At 31.2% G+C, this 13,909-nt stretch overlaps 1 non-coding gene across 1 annotated transcript; it reads right to left on the reverse strand.

Annotated features, from left to right (window-relative positions):
• Positions 1–1,294: 1,294 nt before the first annotated feature.
• LOC127089575 (small nucleolar RNA R71) lies at positions 1,295–1,401 on the reverse strand. Its single transcript, XR_007791153.1, has one exon. It is a non-coding gene; the product is annotated as a small nucleolar RNA R71 (small nucleolar RNA).
• Between the last annotated feature and the right edge of the window lie 12,508 nt (positions 1,402–13,909).

A 13,909-nucleotide genomic window follows, 5' to 3' on the forward strand; every position in this document is an offset into this window, starting at 1 on the left:
CCATATCTATTCTTGCTGCAAACTACTTTATATATATATATATATATTATACTGCTATTGATTTATTAATTAAGTATTATGTTTAGTCTACAAATTAATAACAGTATGATAACCACATTAGATACATCCGGTTAAGTTTTTAGAGTCTGAGATGTGAGGATATCGTTTCGAAGGGACTCAATAAAATTATCAATACTAAATTTTTATAATAAAATATTTTTTTTGTTCAGTATTTTGTTTCAAAAAGATAAAATTTTACCGTCAAAACGAAAAAAATTTAAATATTGGGTTCAGCGCGACAGTGTGAAAGCGGTATTCGATCGTTAAAATTATGATTCTTAATTTTTACAAACTATGACCGCGCTTTATTAATCAATTAAGGACTATTAGTTTTCAAAAAGTTTTTCAAAACTTTGACTTATAACGTGCAACAACAGGCGACTACAATTCCGAAATTCGATACGAGCTGCGAGAAAGTGAGTAGTATTTTAAAATTAATAATTCTTTTGAAAATGATTTTTAAAACAAAGTGAGGCTGAATTTTATTTGAGTCCCGAAGGGATCCATAAATTACATTTTGGTCCTCGTTTCTATTAATTCATAACAAATTATTTTAATCGGTTTTCAAGCAAAACTTTTACCAATAGCCTTAAATTTATAAAGCGACAATAGATAACGGTAGGTTGACATTGGTCTTTGTGGGTTCGATATTTTTATACTATAATTGATATTTTCATGCACTTGCAGGATACCAACAATCAATATTGTGATTCCGTTGTAGCACCGTATAGACTAAGGCAAATTTATTTTCCTTTTTTCTCGCAACCGAAGACTAGTTAGAACTGATTAACAAAATCGATTGTTTCCTTCATATCAAACGCCGATTACAAGAACTTCGAGCCATATTCATCCATATAGTTGAATCAGATAATTGTCCTCCAAAGGACAATGATGTTCCACCCGAGGACGAGCCACACTCAAGCGTTGTTCCACCTGTAATCCAAGCGAACACTCTCGAATTGAAACATTCTTTGTTGTAGATAGTGCAACAAAACCAATTCTTTGGAAATCCCACCGAGGACCCAAATCTTCATATGTCAGTGTTTGTAGAGTATGCAGACACATTAAAGAGTAATGGCGTAGATCCAGAGGTCATTCGTTTACATCTTTTTCATTTTCCCTGAGAGATAGAGCCATAGTGTGGCTATAGTCTCTACCTGCAAACTCCATCACTACTTGGAACGAACTCAAGAAGGCATTCTTAGTAAGATACTTCCCACCAAGCAAAATAGCAGTGCTGAGAAATCACATAACTACGTTTAGACAAACCGGAGGAGAATCACTCTTCGAATCGTGGGAACGATATAAGGACATGATTAAATTATGTCTTCATCACGGTCTAGAGAAATGGCTTATCATTCATACTTTCTATAATGGTCTACTTTACAACACAAGAATGACCATAGGCACTGCAGTTGGCGGAGCCTTAATGGACAAACCCTTCAATGAAGCTTGTCAACTTATTGAAAACATGGCCCATAACCATTACCAATGGGGAACCGAATGTGCTCAAGTAGAGAAAGCACAACAAAAGTGAGGCATGTTCGAAGTCAATGGCTTAGATCATGCAAGTGCTAAGTTTGATGCACTTACTCATAAGACCAACAACTTAACTATTACTCCTCCAACTATCGTAGTTGTTGTGGCTCGAAATTGCGAGATTTATGGAGTCCAAGGGCATGTCAATACTAATTGTCATCTTTTGACAGGAACTGGCCTGACCAAGTTAACTATGCACAAGAAAATCCTTACTCTAACACCTATAACCCTGGATGGAGAAATCATCCAAACTTTTACTACAAGAACAACAACGCATTATTTTCTCCCAGTCCACCACCACCAACACCTCCAGATTTCCAAAAAGGAGCCCCTGCTACTCCTTCCGCTCATAGAAAGTTAAATTTGGAATTAATGATAGAAAACTTCATCGCAACTCATACCCATCAAAACAAAGAGTTCATTAATCAAATTATTCTCACAAACGAGCTGGCGAAACAATTAGAGAACAAGGTTGACGCCATGGCTACCCATAACAAGATGCTTGAGACCTAAATATCTCAATTAGCCCAGTAACAAGCGACTATTACCGCTCCTACTGGCACATTCCCAAACCAACATCAACCCAATCTGAAAGTTCATACTAACGCCATCACGCTGCAAAGTGGGACGGAATTAGATGAACTTGTTGATCTTATAGTTAAAGACCATGTGTTGTATATGAGAGTTGAGAAGGAACCAGAGAAAGCGACTGATAAGAGCCAAGTAGGAGAACCAATAGTTGATAATGAGGAGACAACCATAACCAAAGAAACTATCGAGAAAGAAAAACTATATGTACTTTCACCACCTTATAAGCCACTTATACCATACCCTTAAAGACTTGCCAAATCTAAGAACGAGGGTCAGTTTAAGAAATTCATTGAGCTCCTAAAGCAAATTCATATTACTATACCTTTCACGGAGGCCATTACACAAATACCCTCATATGCTAAATTTCTCAAAGATATCTTATCAAACAAGAAGAAACTTGAAGATGACGAGACAGTGACACTCACTTCAGAGTATAGCACCATTATCCAAAACAATATACCACCAAAGCTAAAAGACCCGTATAGTTTTTCTATTCCATGTGTAATTGACAAGTTTGTCATTGACAAGGAACTTTGTGATTTGGGAGCTAGCATTAGCTTAATACCTCTCTCGATCTGAGAGAAGTTAAACTTAAGAGACTTGAGACATACAAGGATGTCCCTTCAGTTAGCCGATCGTTTCGTTAAGTACCCGTGGGTATGATGGAAAATATTCTAATGCGCATTTAATTGTATAATAAAAAAATATTAATAATTTATTTGTACTATATTTATAATTTGATAGAATTTTTTTCTTAAAACCTTTTAATTTTAAAATTGACTTTTAAAGTAAAAAAAAAAAAAACTCACTACCATTCCAAAGAAGCCATAAGTAAACAATCGCAATAGCCAAGAGTTGAAGTTAATTTGTAGTTGGTGCTTCAAGTGCATTTTTGGGTTGGCTTATCGTGTTGTGTTTATTAATCAGTTCAGGTATAGAAATCTTGGACTATTATTTTAAGAAGACTTTAGCAAAAACGACAAATCTCATAACAAAATGATGAAAGTTTAAGGTGGAGGTGGACCACTGACTGACACGTGCCGATTTTCACCGACCAAGTTGTGAAAAACAAAGTTATGGTGTTGACTTTATAACGTCTAGCAAAAACAAATGTTAATGTTTGAATTTGAAAACCTTTTACATATGGTTAGACCGAAAGTGAAAGTGACAGGAACCAAAACATGGATATTTTGTTAACACAAACTTTATTTCACTTTGTTTTCGTTTTGATTTTTAAGAACATAACGTATGCAATTGTAGGTAGGGGGGTCTATACGAGATGGGTTTGGGTTTGATTTGCTTAAAACTAAAACTTAAGTCATAATATATCGGACTTAAAAAATAGTTTTGCCTTATTAATATTATTTTTTTAACATCAAATGTTTAAATATAATATAAAACTTATAATAAATGTATTTGCAAAAACTAAAATTATATTATATAGTATTTAAAATTATATAAAATATTTAGTAACATTAATATCAAAATAATCAAAGTGCAATATCATAAATAATTTAAAATTATGAGTTAAAATTTAAAAAGAAAAATTAAGATTCTAAAATTGAAACAACTAAGTAAATATATCAAAATCATTGGTCATCAAATTAAAAAAAAAGTCAAGAACATTGTCAAAATATCCTCCATAATTCAAAAAGAAGTCGTAATTTCAGCATTAATATCTTCATCCAAACTCCAATAATAAAAATATAAATATTAGTTCATATATCAATTCATTTAGAGACCTAAAAATCAAAAGTATCTAGTAGTTAATGGTAAAATTTATGGGTTGAGTGGGTTGAGTGGGATTTATGAGTTGGGTCAGAGTATATCTAAAATCCAATTATTTTGAATGTTTTTTTTTAAATCATATTCACCCATTTACCCATTCCAACCTTTTTTTATCGGTTTGGTTCAGTTTAACCGAATTTGGTGGATTTATCCAACCCATGTACACCCCTATTTGTCGACTCTCCTCGTCTGATTGTTGAGCTGACCACCACTTTTGTTGAGTTTGAGGTATCTTTCGTTGTGTTTAATCAATCCTAGACAAATTAGCCAATTAAGTGTTTTATCTTAATTGGACCACATAGTTGGGTCGGTCTTATTGAGTCTTTGGCCAACCCTGAACAATTTCCTTTCTCTATGAGTTGAGAACCATTATTAACTTGGAGATGTGATACTCTAATCTCCTAAACTGATTTCAAACTTGGTATCACATATTTGTAATCTTCTTGAATATTGTTGATTATAAAGTTGAATCGTAGGACTTGATGTATGTATAGACATCTGACTCCTTCGAGGATGTTTCATGATCCACTTCCATTGATATTGGATTAACCATTAAAAATTAAGGTATTGTTGGTGTTAGACCTGAAGACCAATAATTCTATAATTGAGCTTAAAACTGTATCATGTTAATTACTTTTCGACTTAATAAAATTCATAGAATAGTTAAAAAAAATTAATGTAACATTAAGTGTGACTTAAATGTAAAACACTATTAAATTTACGAATGTCATTTTAAAAGTGTATGTAGTCAAGTTTTACTATCAAATGAGACACCAATAATGCATAAATAAAATTATGAGAGTAGACTACTAACCATATCTCGCAGGTTATACGAGATATCAAGTCTTCACATATGTATAAATATTATGAGTAATATTTATACTGGATTGACCTAACATGATAATACTACATAGTATATTATGTATGTCTCATAAGTTCTTCTCATATTGATAGTGATGGATGCCACCCTTTGACCTGAAACTATTATGCTTCATACATTAGGAGTTGATCATTTTGGAGCTGTCAAACATTGTCTATAACAAGACACGAATAAAGTAACTTAATTTGGCACTTACCAAGTCTTAAAGAGGGACATGAGTGGTGTTATTGTTGCAAATTATGATAGTGTTGACTGAGTAAAGACATTTTTATTCGTTTTATGCTCGTGATCAATCCATTTTGACGATCCACGATTCTCCGCTGCAAGAGGTAAAAATTAATCTCTAAATCATGACCTTTCGTAAGGATCCATCGCAAGAGAATTTTTTTAATTTTATCTATTTCATTTACTGTGTGAAAGATGTGTTATCTTGACTAAAAGTTATTCTAAGACTAGGGATTTAATTTCTTCTCTTGGTTCGAAGACATTTTGAAACTCTAAGAGCTCTACTACTAACCACGTCACCATCAATCATGAAAACTTGAGCTTTTACATGATCTTTTTCATAGAAAATCCAGTTTTGACAACTGTTAAATGTGAATGGAAATAACTCATGGGTATCTGAGCTCAATCAACTGAGGCAAAGACCGATTTTTCTAGTTTTAGATAATGCATATTTTCTCCTTGTATCACTTTTGACAAAGTACATTTGATACTAACCTCCCTCCTTTTCCTTCAACGAATTTCAAACTTTATAAAGTCTTTTATGGATATTATTCAGTGTCGACCAAAGGTCCAAGGACACGTTATCCCTCATAGTTTAAAGGCATAAACGAGGCTCACTTATCCAACCTACTTCATTGAGCCCAAGGTATAAATACCTCTACAAAGGATTTTCATGAACACAATCTCTAATGTCCACTCTCACTATGATTATCTAAAACCCATAATTGACTTAGGTGTTGGAGTGTTAACCGTGCAGGTACTCCCCCTCAGAACCATCATGCTAGAGATTAGCAACATTGAATCAAGATCGACAGCGATTAACAATGTTAATTTGAGATTAATGTCTTTGGCTTAAGAATAACTGTGATCACAACCTCCGATCCAAGGTGTCGCATCACAAAACAAGCTATGAAAGAAACTTTTTCATTTTGGTGTAGGCCTAGTTACATTGTGGAATGGTCGTAGTTAAAGGGTATAAAATATGTAGGTTTTATATTTTAGAAGGTTTCAATGTTATTGGTCATTCATCATTAGCTAGTGGGCACTTTCATGACAAGAACAAGTTATGGAATTTGAGGTCATAACATGGTAGATCGCTTGAGGTTGTTCTAGAGAACTTTAATAAGTTTTACATGAGACAAGGGATAAAAACACATTTGACCACTTCTCGTATGGTTTTAGGAGTTGAGTTGCCATGGAGTTTCTTTGACAAAACATACCAAAATAACTTACCTGATTCGAAGGTATCCATTCAGAGGAATATACTTCTAGATACCTATGGATGTTTTGAGTAGGGAAAATGTTAACTACTCTTATTTGAAGGTCATCAAATCTTTGTCGAATACACATATATAGTTATTAAGGCTATGTTTGGATATTATAAAATGAACGGAGCGGAATGGAGTGGAGTAGAATGGAACGGAGCGAAATGGAATGGAGCGGAATGAATATTCTATTCCATTGTTTGTAAATTTTAGAACGGAATAAGGCAAGTTATTCATTCCATCCAAATTGGAAGGGAAGAAATATGGTGGTAAGTGATGGAATGGAATGGAATCCATACCACTCCATTCCACTCCGCTCCATTGAATTTTAAATGATCCAAACAATGGAATATCATTCCACTCCATCTCATTCCGCTCAGCTCCATCTGATTCCATCAATCCAAACAAAGCCTAAAGCTTGATGGTAAGTTGTGAATTGTGTCTTCAACTTATATCCAAGAGGTAGGAAAGGTTATGAGTTGTGTGAAGTGGAACCCGGAGGATCAAATTTTATCATAAACTAATGTATTACTTTCACTGAGTCTTGTAAATGGTGGAAGAGTTAAGACTTGGAGAAGAAGATATTATAAACTATGACTAGTACAATTCAGCTTGAGGTGGAGGTTCTTGCTATAGATACAAGTAGTAGTGATGGAACAATTATAATGACCTATGATCATCATTTAACTCATGAAAAGGTAAGGAGAGAGATTATGTCATTTCATGAATAAAGTTATGCTAGCATTGGTAGTTATTCTTTGAATGTGTATGAACGGTTGCAAAACTCAGCAATATTGACCTTCATGGAGAAATTCAAAAGTAAAGGGAGTCAAAGTTGGTTGAAGAATCATACTTATGGGCTTGTCATACTACTTAATTAGGAAAAATTGGTTGGAAGAAAGTGGACGCAAGTGGCATGACTAGGGCTCAAGCGTGACTGAACTTGATCAAAGTTGTTGAATGAAGATTCAGATCAGGGAGAGAAATAAGGTAGTTGGTGGATAAATTAGCAATACCATTTATTTAAAGTCAAAATGGAGAATTGTAGAAGTGTATCTTAAAACCTCAAGTGATGAAGAGAAGTAAACATGTTTCGAGATTGTTAACAACCAGAACTCTAGAAAAGCAATTGAGAAGTCGATGAAGGCGTCAAAGTCGTAGAGCAAGGGTGCACGGGGACGCTGACCTAGGGCAGTGTGGCAGTGGTGGCAGGAGTGAAGTGGACGGTGGTCGACGATTTTTAGATGGGGGTTGGTTCTAATGGTTTGCAGGTATCAGACTTGGTCGTTTCGATTTGGAGATTTGTTCATTCATAGGTCGTGTTTTTGGGATCGTTATGGATATGTTGGTTTCAATAATTCTTAATATGTATTTCTATCACTATTGTTAGTAGGTCTTGAATAAAGCCACGGGGAAGAGGTGGTAATCATAGTAGGGAAACTTAATGATTTAAATGGTAAAAATCATTTTGAGTTCTTAAAATTTGGAGACACTATTGGAGATATCTAAGGGGTTTAGAAAACACTTCTAAATACATTAGGTTTGTGTAATTCATATATAGAGAATCGAAGATATTGAGAAACACTTGGGTATAAAATATGTTTGTTCAATTTTGTTCAAGTGATTATTTTCTTGTAACTCTTTTATAATATCTTGTAATAATTCTTGGAAATATACCAAAACAAAAAGCTCCTCTCTTCCATAAAATAAATATATTTGATTGACCTAGATACACTTTTTTTTTCGCTATCCTCTTTCATCTTCCTCGTGCTTGATGTAAATTTGATTACATCAATGATAGATTATTTTATTTCTTAAAACCATTTATTTTAATCATCATTATTTTTTTGTTACACACATATTTCCTATCAATATCAATGAAATTAATATTACTTAAATCTCATCGATGTGATTAAACCATTTTATTTCACATGAGTTTGCCTCATGTTGGTCTCATTTAATATTTATTACTTTTACTTCTAAAAGAGGTAGTATTATTTAGTTAAATTAATCAATTATATTAACTATTAATTCTAAATGACTAAAGTGAACAAATTATATATATTTGAATTCTAATATATATATATATATATATATATATATATATATATATATATATATATATATATATATATATATATATATATATATATATATATATATATATATATATTAGAATTCAAATTCTAATGATGATGTAGATCTTAATAATACTATCAATTGAGTTAGAATTTGCGAACATATCAACCATAAATTTTATTATTATTTTTCATTCTAACCCTTTAATTTTTTAACAAATATGAAATCAAGTCTATTTATTCTAAACGGTAACCTCCAGCAAACAATTAAATTAAGAAAATAAAAAGTCTAATTAAATTTAAAAAGTTTTTAGTAGCACACGAAAAAAAACCAACCAATTTTTGCTAATACATGAATTAGATATTTAACTATAAAAAACGATAGCGATGATTTTCAAAAACATAGAAAGGAGAAATTATATATTTATTATATAAAAAATTCTATATTTATTATTTTTAATAAATAATTTATTTATTTAAAGATACTTTTATCACATTCGTTATCAAGAGTTCCAACTAAAAATCACTTTTTAAATTCAATGCCGCGGTTTGAAAAGGAAGGCGTGAAGCACCATTACATTGTTGTTGGAGGGCCATGGTGGTGCCGTCATTGTGAAGCAGACAACAGAAAAAATATCTAGTGAGTGATGATACCACCAATCCCTGAACAACACATCATGTTATACAGATAGCGAAACAGTTAAATAACTGTTTTTCTTCCAACCTACTCACATTCAAGCTCTCTAGTTTTGACATATGTAAAGCTAAAAGACAAACAACATAAATATCTCCCAAACTTAGTGACCCAAATTCGATCGTAGGCGGTTAGGATCAAACAAAGGTGTCTCAGTGATTTTCATCCCTCAAAATAAATACATTTTTAATTTTTTTAAATAAAAAAAGTCACCTAGTTATGTGTTTAAATCCATAGAAGTCAGAAGAAATAATACAAATTGACCCTAATAAAAAAAACTCGGCAATTAATTAAAAAAAAATTGAGTTCATTTTCTCATTTTTGTTTCAGAGAGAGATATAAGAAGGTCATTGTGTCAGATTCAAAGGGAAAGTTGGTGGTTGTGGTTGTCATTGAAGATGGCGATGACGCGGTGCAATAGTTGACACGTGAAAAATAAAGATTCAACAATGAAAAATTAAAAGACAGATAAATACGTAAAAACGTATTGAGGACTTAAAAAATAAATTTGTATACCAAAACATTTGTACGTCTTTTTTTATTATCTATTGAATCGTGATAACTTCAAAAATAATATTAATGTTTCTATAAAAAAAGCATAATATCAAAATAAAAATAATAAATTTTAAAGAATTATATAAAATAAATCATGTGTCATTCAAAATATAAAATAAAATTAATGAATTAAGATTTTATGAAGTTATAAAATTAAAATGTAAAAATATGTTAACTTAAGGATTCATAATGAATTCTAAAAAATTGTATTAAAAAAATTGTCATTAAAAATATAATGTAAATTTAATGCATTTTGTAAAATTGAATTATAAAAACAAACTATAAAATTGAAATTCAATTTTGTAAAATAATAAAAATAAATAGTAAAATTGCATGCTAGTAAGGGTCGAACCCATAAGAGTGTCTTTGGATGAGTTAATTGAGAATTTTTTAAAAATTTAAAATTCTAAGTAATTTTAAATTATTCTTATTGAGAATGTATCAAGTGTGAGTAATAGTCTCATATTGATTGAAAATATGGAGACTAGAGCATTTATAAGTGAGAGAACTCCCCCACCTATCACCTTAAGATTTTAGGTGAATATGTGTTGTGTCTCTCACAAAAATGTTGCTCTAAAAGAAGAAGTTCAACAATTTTCAATGCTCCATACTGGAAACTCCTCCAACAAATGGTATCAGAGCCTTTGGTTCGAAAAAGGGATCGACTTATTTGTATCGAAAGTTAACAACGTCACAAGGATGGTGAGTAAGAAACATTTTGTTGAAAAGTGTAATGTATCAAGTGTGAGTAGTGTGGGTAATAGTCTCACAACTCACTCACCTATCACCTTAAGATTATTGGTGAATATGTGGTGTGTCTCTCACAAAAATGTTATTCTAAAAGAAGTCTTACAATGATCAATGCTCCATACTAAAAACTCCCTCAATAACTCTATTGAAATTCATTCACTTTTAAGTTCTTTTGTTTGGATGGGGTACTAAAATGATTAATTGGAGATCATTTTCATCAAATTTAAAATATAAAAAATAGGAAATAATTTGCAATTTTTGAAAAATTTAAGAGACTAATTTGTAAAATTTGAAAATTGTTAAGGATTTATTTGCAATTTTTAAAAATTTTGATAATGAATTTGAATTTTTCATAAAATATGAGGATTATTTTGCAAAATTTGAAAAATTAATAATAAATAATTCAAAAATCAATTTGAAATTCTTGGATTATTTTAAATTTCTTAAATTTAACATGAATAAAATACTCTATAAATTTACATCATGTTAACAATTATTTATATTTTTTATACAAACAATAAATTTTGATCAAATCATTTCAAATTTCTTCAAAGAAAACTTATCTTCCCTCGTTAAAATGTTGCATTCAAACACATCCTAAGACAGTTACTTTACCACACGGTTGTACAACCTTAGTTGATATAATTTTAATAAATAGTATTCATATTATTATTAATTATTATAATATTTTAATCTTAATTTTAATTTTGAGGCCCTGGACCGTGCCCCTAGATGTCCTAGCCCAAGGACGGCCTTGTTTAAATCACGTTGTCTTGTGGTAAATAATCTCATAATAATTATCACATTTGTAAAAAATTATTTTAAAAATATCGTTATTTTTATATTGTTATGTAATTTTAATTGTCCATTTTTAAATTGTATTAGTATCATTTAGATAATAATATGTGCATCACACGTAAATTATGATATTAGTTTCAGTTTTATGATAATAAAAATTCACTAATAGTTAATATGGTAAATGGATAAAATTATTATGTTTTTTTAGAAAAATATGATATACATTTGATGAATCCATATTAAATGATAGTGGAATATTTTTTATTGATATTATCTAAATTTTGCTTTTTTTTTCTTGAAATTTGGGAGTATTATGCTTGGCTAAGTTGTAAAAAGTTGATTCATGCTTCAAAATATCATATTAAATTTCCATTGTATCCCATGTATTTTTCTGGACACCACCATTTTATTTACTGTTTTTATTTATAGATTTATCTCAATTTCATTTGCTTTATAAACAAGTTTTAAAAACTGTAAGTGTTTGTAGAATTTTTTGTAATAGTTTTTTCAAATAAAAAAGAATTGTAATAAATAAAAGAAAGATTATTACATAAAAACCATTTCATAACAATTGAAAAATGAATACTATCACGGCTGAACAATCATTGTCAGACAAGTGATGGTTGTAAGGATGATGATTTTCATCACAGTCGTGCGGCCGTGATTATAAGTTATGTAGCACGCTATATATCACAACAGTTACTTCAAACTAGGGATGTCAATTTGACTCATCCCTAGTGGATACCAACAAAAATACCCACAACAGGTAAGGTAAAAACCCGCATACATGGGTACGGGCATGAACTCGAGTAAATTACTCACTTAAATAAGCGGGGATTGACACCTTAGTACCCAACCCGCCTCATACCCGCATAATATATATATATATATATATATATATATATATATATATATATATATATATATATATATATATATATATATATATTAATTTATATTATTATATAAAAATAAATGTGTGTCAATTTTTAAAAATATATCAATTTTAAACTACTACATGTTTAGTATAAGTGATCATTTATTTCATAATTCAACAGTAAATTTTTTTTAATGTTGTTAAAAACTTAAAATAATATGATATTTTATACTTGACATATTTATTTTTATTAGAAATGCGGGTAACGGGTACGGGTACGGGTACGGGTATGGAGACTTACATATTCAAAGGGTACTGACACGGGTGTCGATATTGGTAACCAATCGGGTATGGACTCGGGTACGAGGATTTTTTCGAATTGCGGATATGGAGACGGATACTATAATACCCTACCCAAACTCTGCCAATTGTCATCCCTTTCAAACAACCGTTATAATATTCTTTAATGCATAACATTTAACTATTATTCTAAGCAACTGTTATGATATATACACCGAGTTTATTATAGAATATGTTGAATGCTTATTTCGACAATGTTCACTAAACATATAATCTTTCAATATGATCTAGAACATTATAATATGACAAATAAAGTTATATTAGAAAAACAAATTATACATTCAATGCTAAACAAGAATTCTTCAACTCCTTATCCGTATTTTGCTCTTTAACGGTTATAACTTGATTTAATGCTCACAGTTCTTCATATTAGATTTAATTATTAGATTTAATTCATATTTAAGTTTGTTAGATATTAGATTTAAATATTAGATTTGATTCATATTTAAGTTTGTTAGATATTAGATTTAAATATTAGATTTGATTCATATTTAAGTTTGTTAGAGGCTTATAAATAGGGTGTCAATCATTGTAACTTTTAATCATGTTTTGTAGCCGTCATTCTTAATAGAATATTCATCTTTATTCTACCTTTGCACCAACAATTGGTATCTAGAGCTCCGGTTCAGATTCATTGGGAAACACGGGAAACACGAGTGAACGTGAGGTCTTGTGTGTTTGATTTTGATTCTTAGATTCGTGTTGAATCTTGAACAAAATCTGATCAGAATTTTAATTCTGTGGGTTGGGAAACACTGTGTGAGAAATCTGAGTGTATTGTGCAAGGTAGAAAGATGAACGGAAACGGCAACATGAACACCAAACTTCCAGTATTTGACGGTAAAAACTGGAATCGTTGGATGATCCAAATGCGTGTACTGTTCGGTGCTCAAGATGTTCTAGATCTTGTCACTGATGGTTATGTTCCGGTAGCAGCAGATGCGACGGATGAACAGAAAAACACGCAGAAGGAAGTAAGGAAGAAGGATCAGAAAGCATTGTTCTTCATTCATCAATGTGTTGATGTAAATGTGTTTGAGAAGATTGCAGATTCAACGACAGCAAAGGCTGCGTGGGACACACTGGTTAGATGTTATGGTGGTGACGCATCAGTGAAGAAGGTGAAGCTTCAGTCCTTGAGAAAGCAATATGAGAATCTCAACATGAAGAATAATGAGAAAGTTTCTGAATACATCTCCAGAGTGATTCTGATCACTAATGAGATGAAAGCGTGTGGAGAAACTCTTTCTGAAGAAACAATCATGGAGAAGGTATTGAGATCCCTTACCTCTCAATTTGATTACATTGTGGTAGCAATAGAACATTCCAAGGATCTGAGCACAATGAGAATTGAAGAGCTGCAGAGCAGTCTAGAAGCGCAAGAGTTGCGTTTGACTGAAAGAACTTCTGAAAGGGAAGTAGAGCAGCAGGCTCTGAAAGCAACTTCTG

Source organism: Lathyrus oleraceus, chromosome 5 (genome assembly GCF_024323335.1).
Source record: "Lathyrus oleraceus cultivar Zhongwan6 chromosome 5, CAAS_Psat_ZW6_1.0, whole genome shotgun sequence".
Taxonomy (NCBI): Eukaryota; Viridiplantae; Streptophyta; class Magnoliopsida; order Fabales; family Fabaceae; genus Lathyrus; species Lathyrus oleraceus.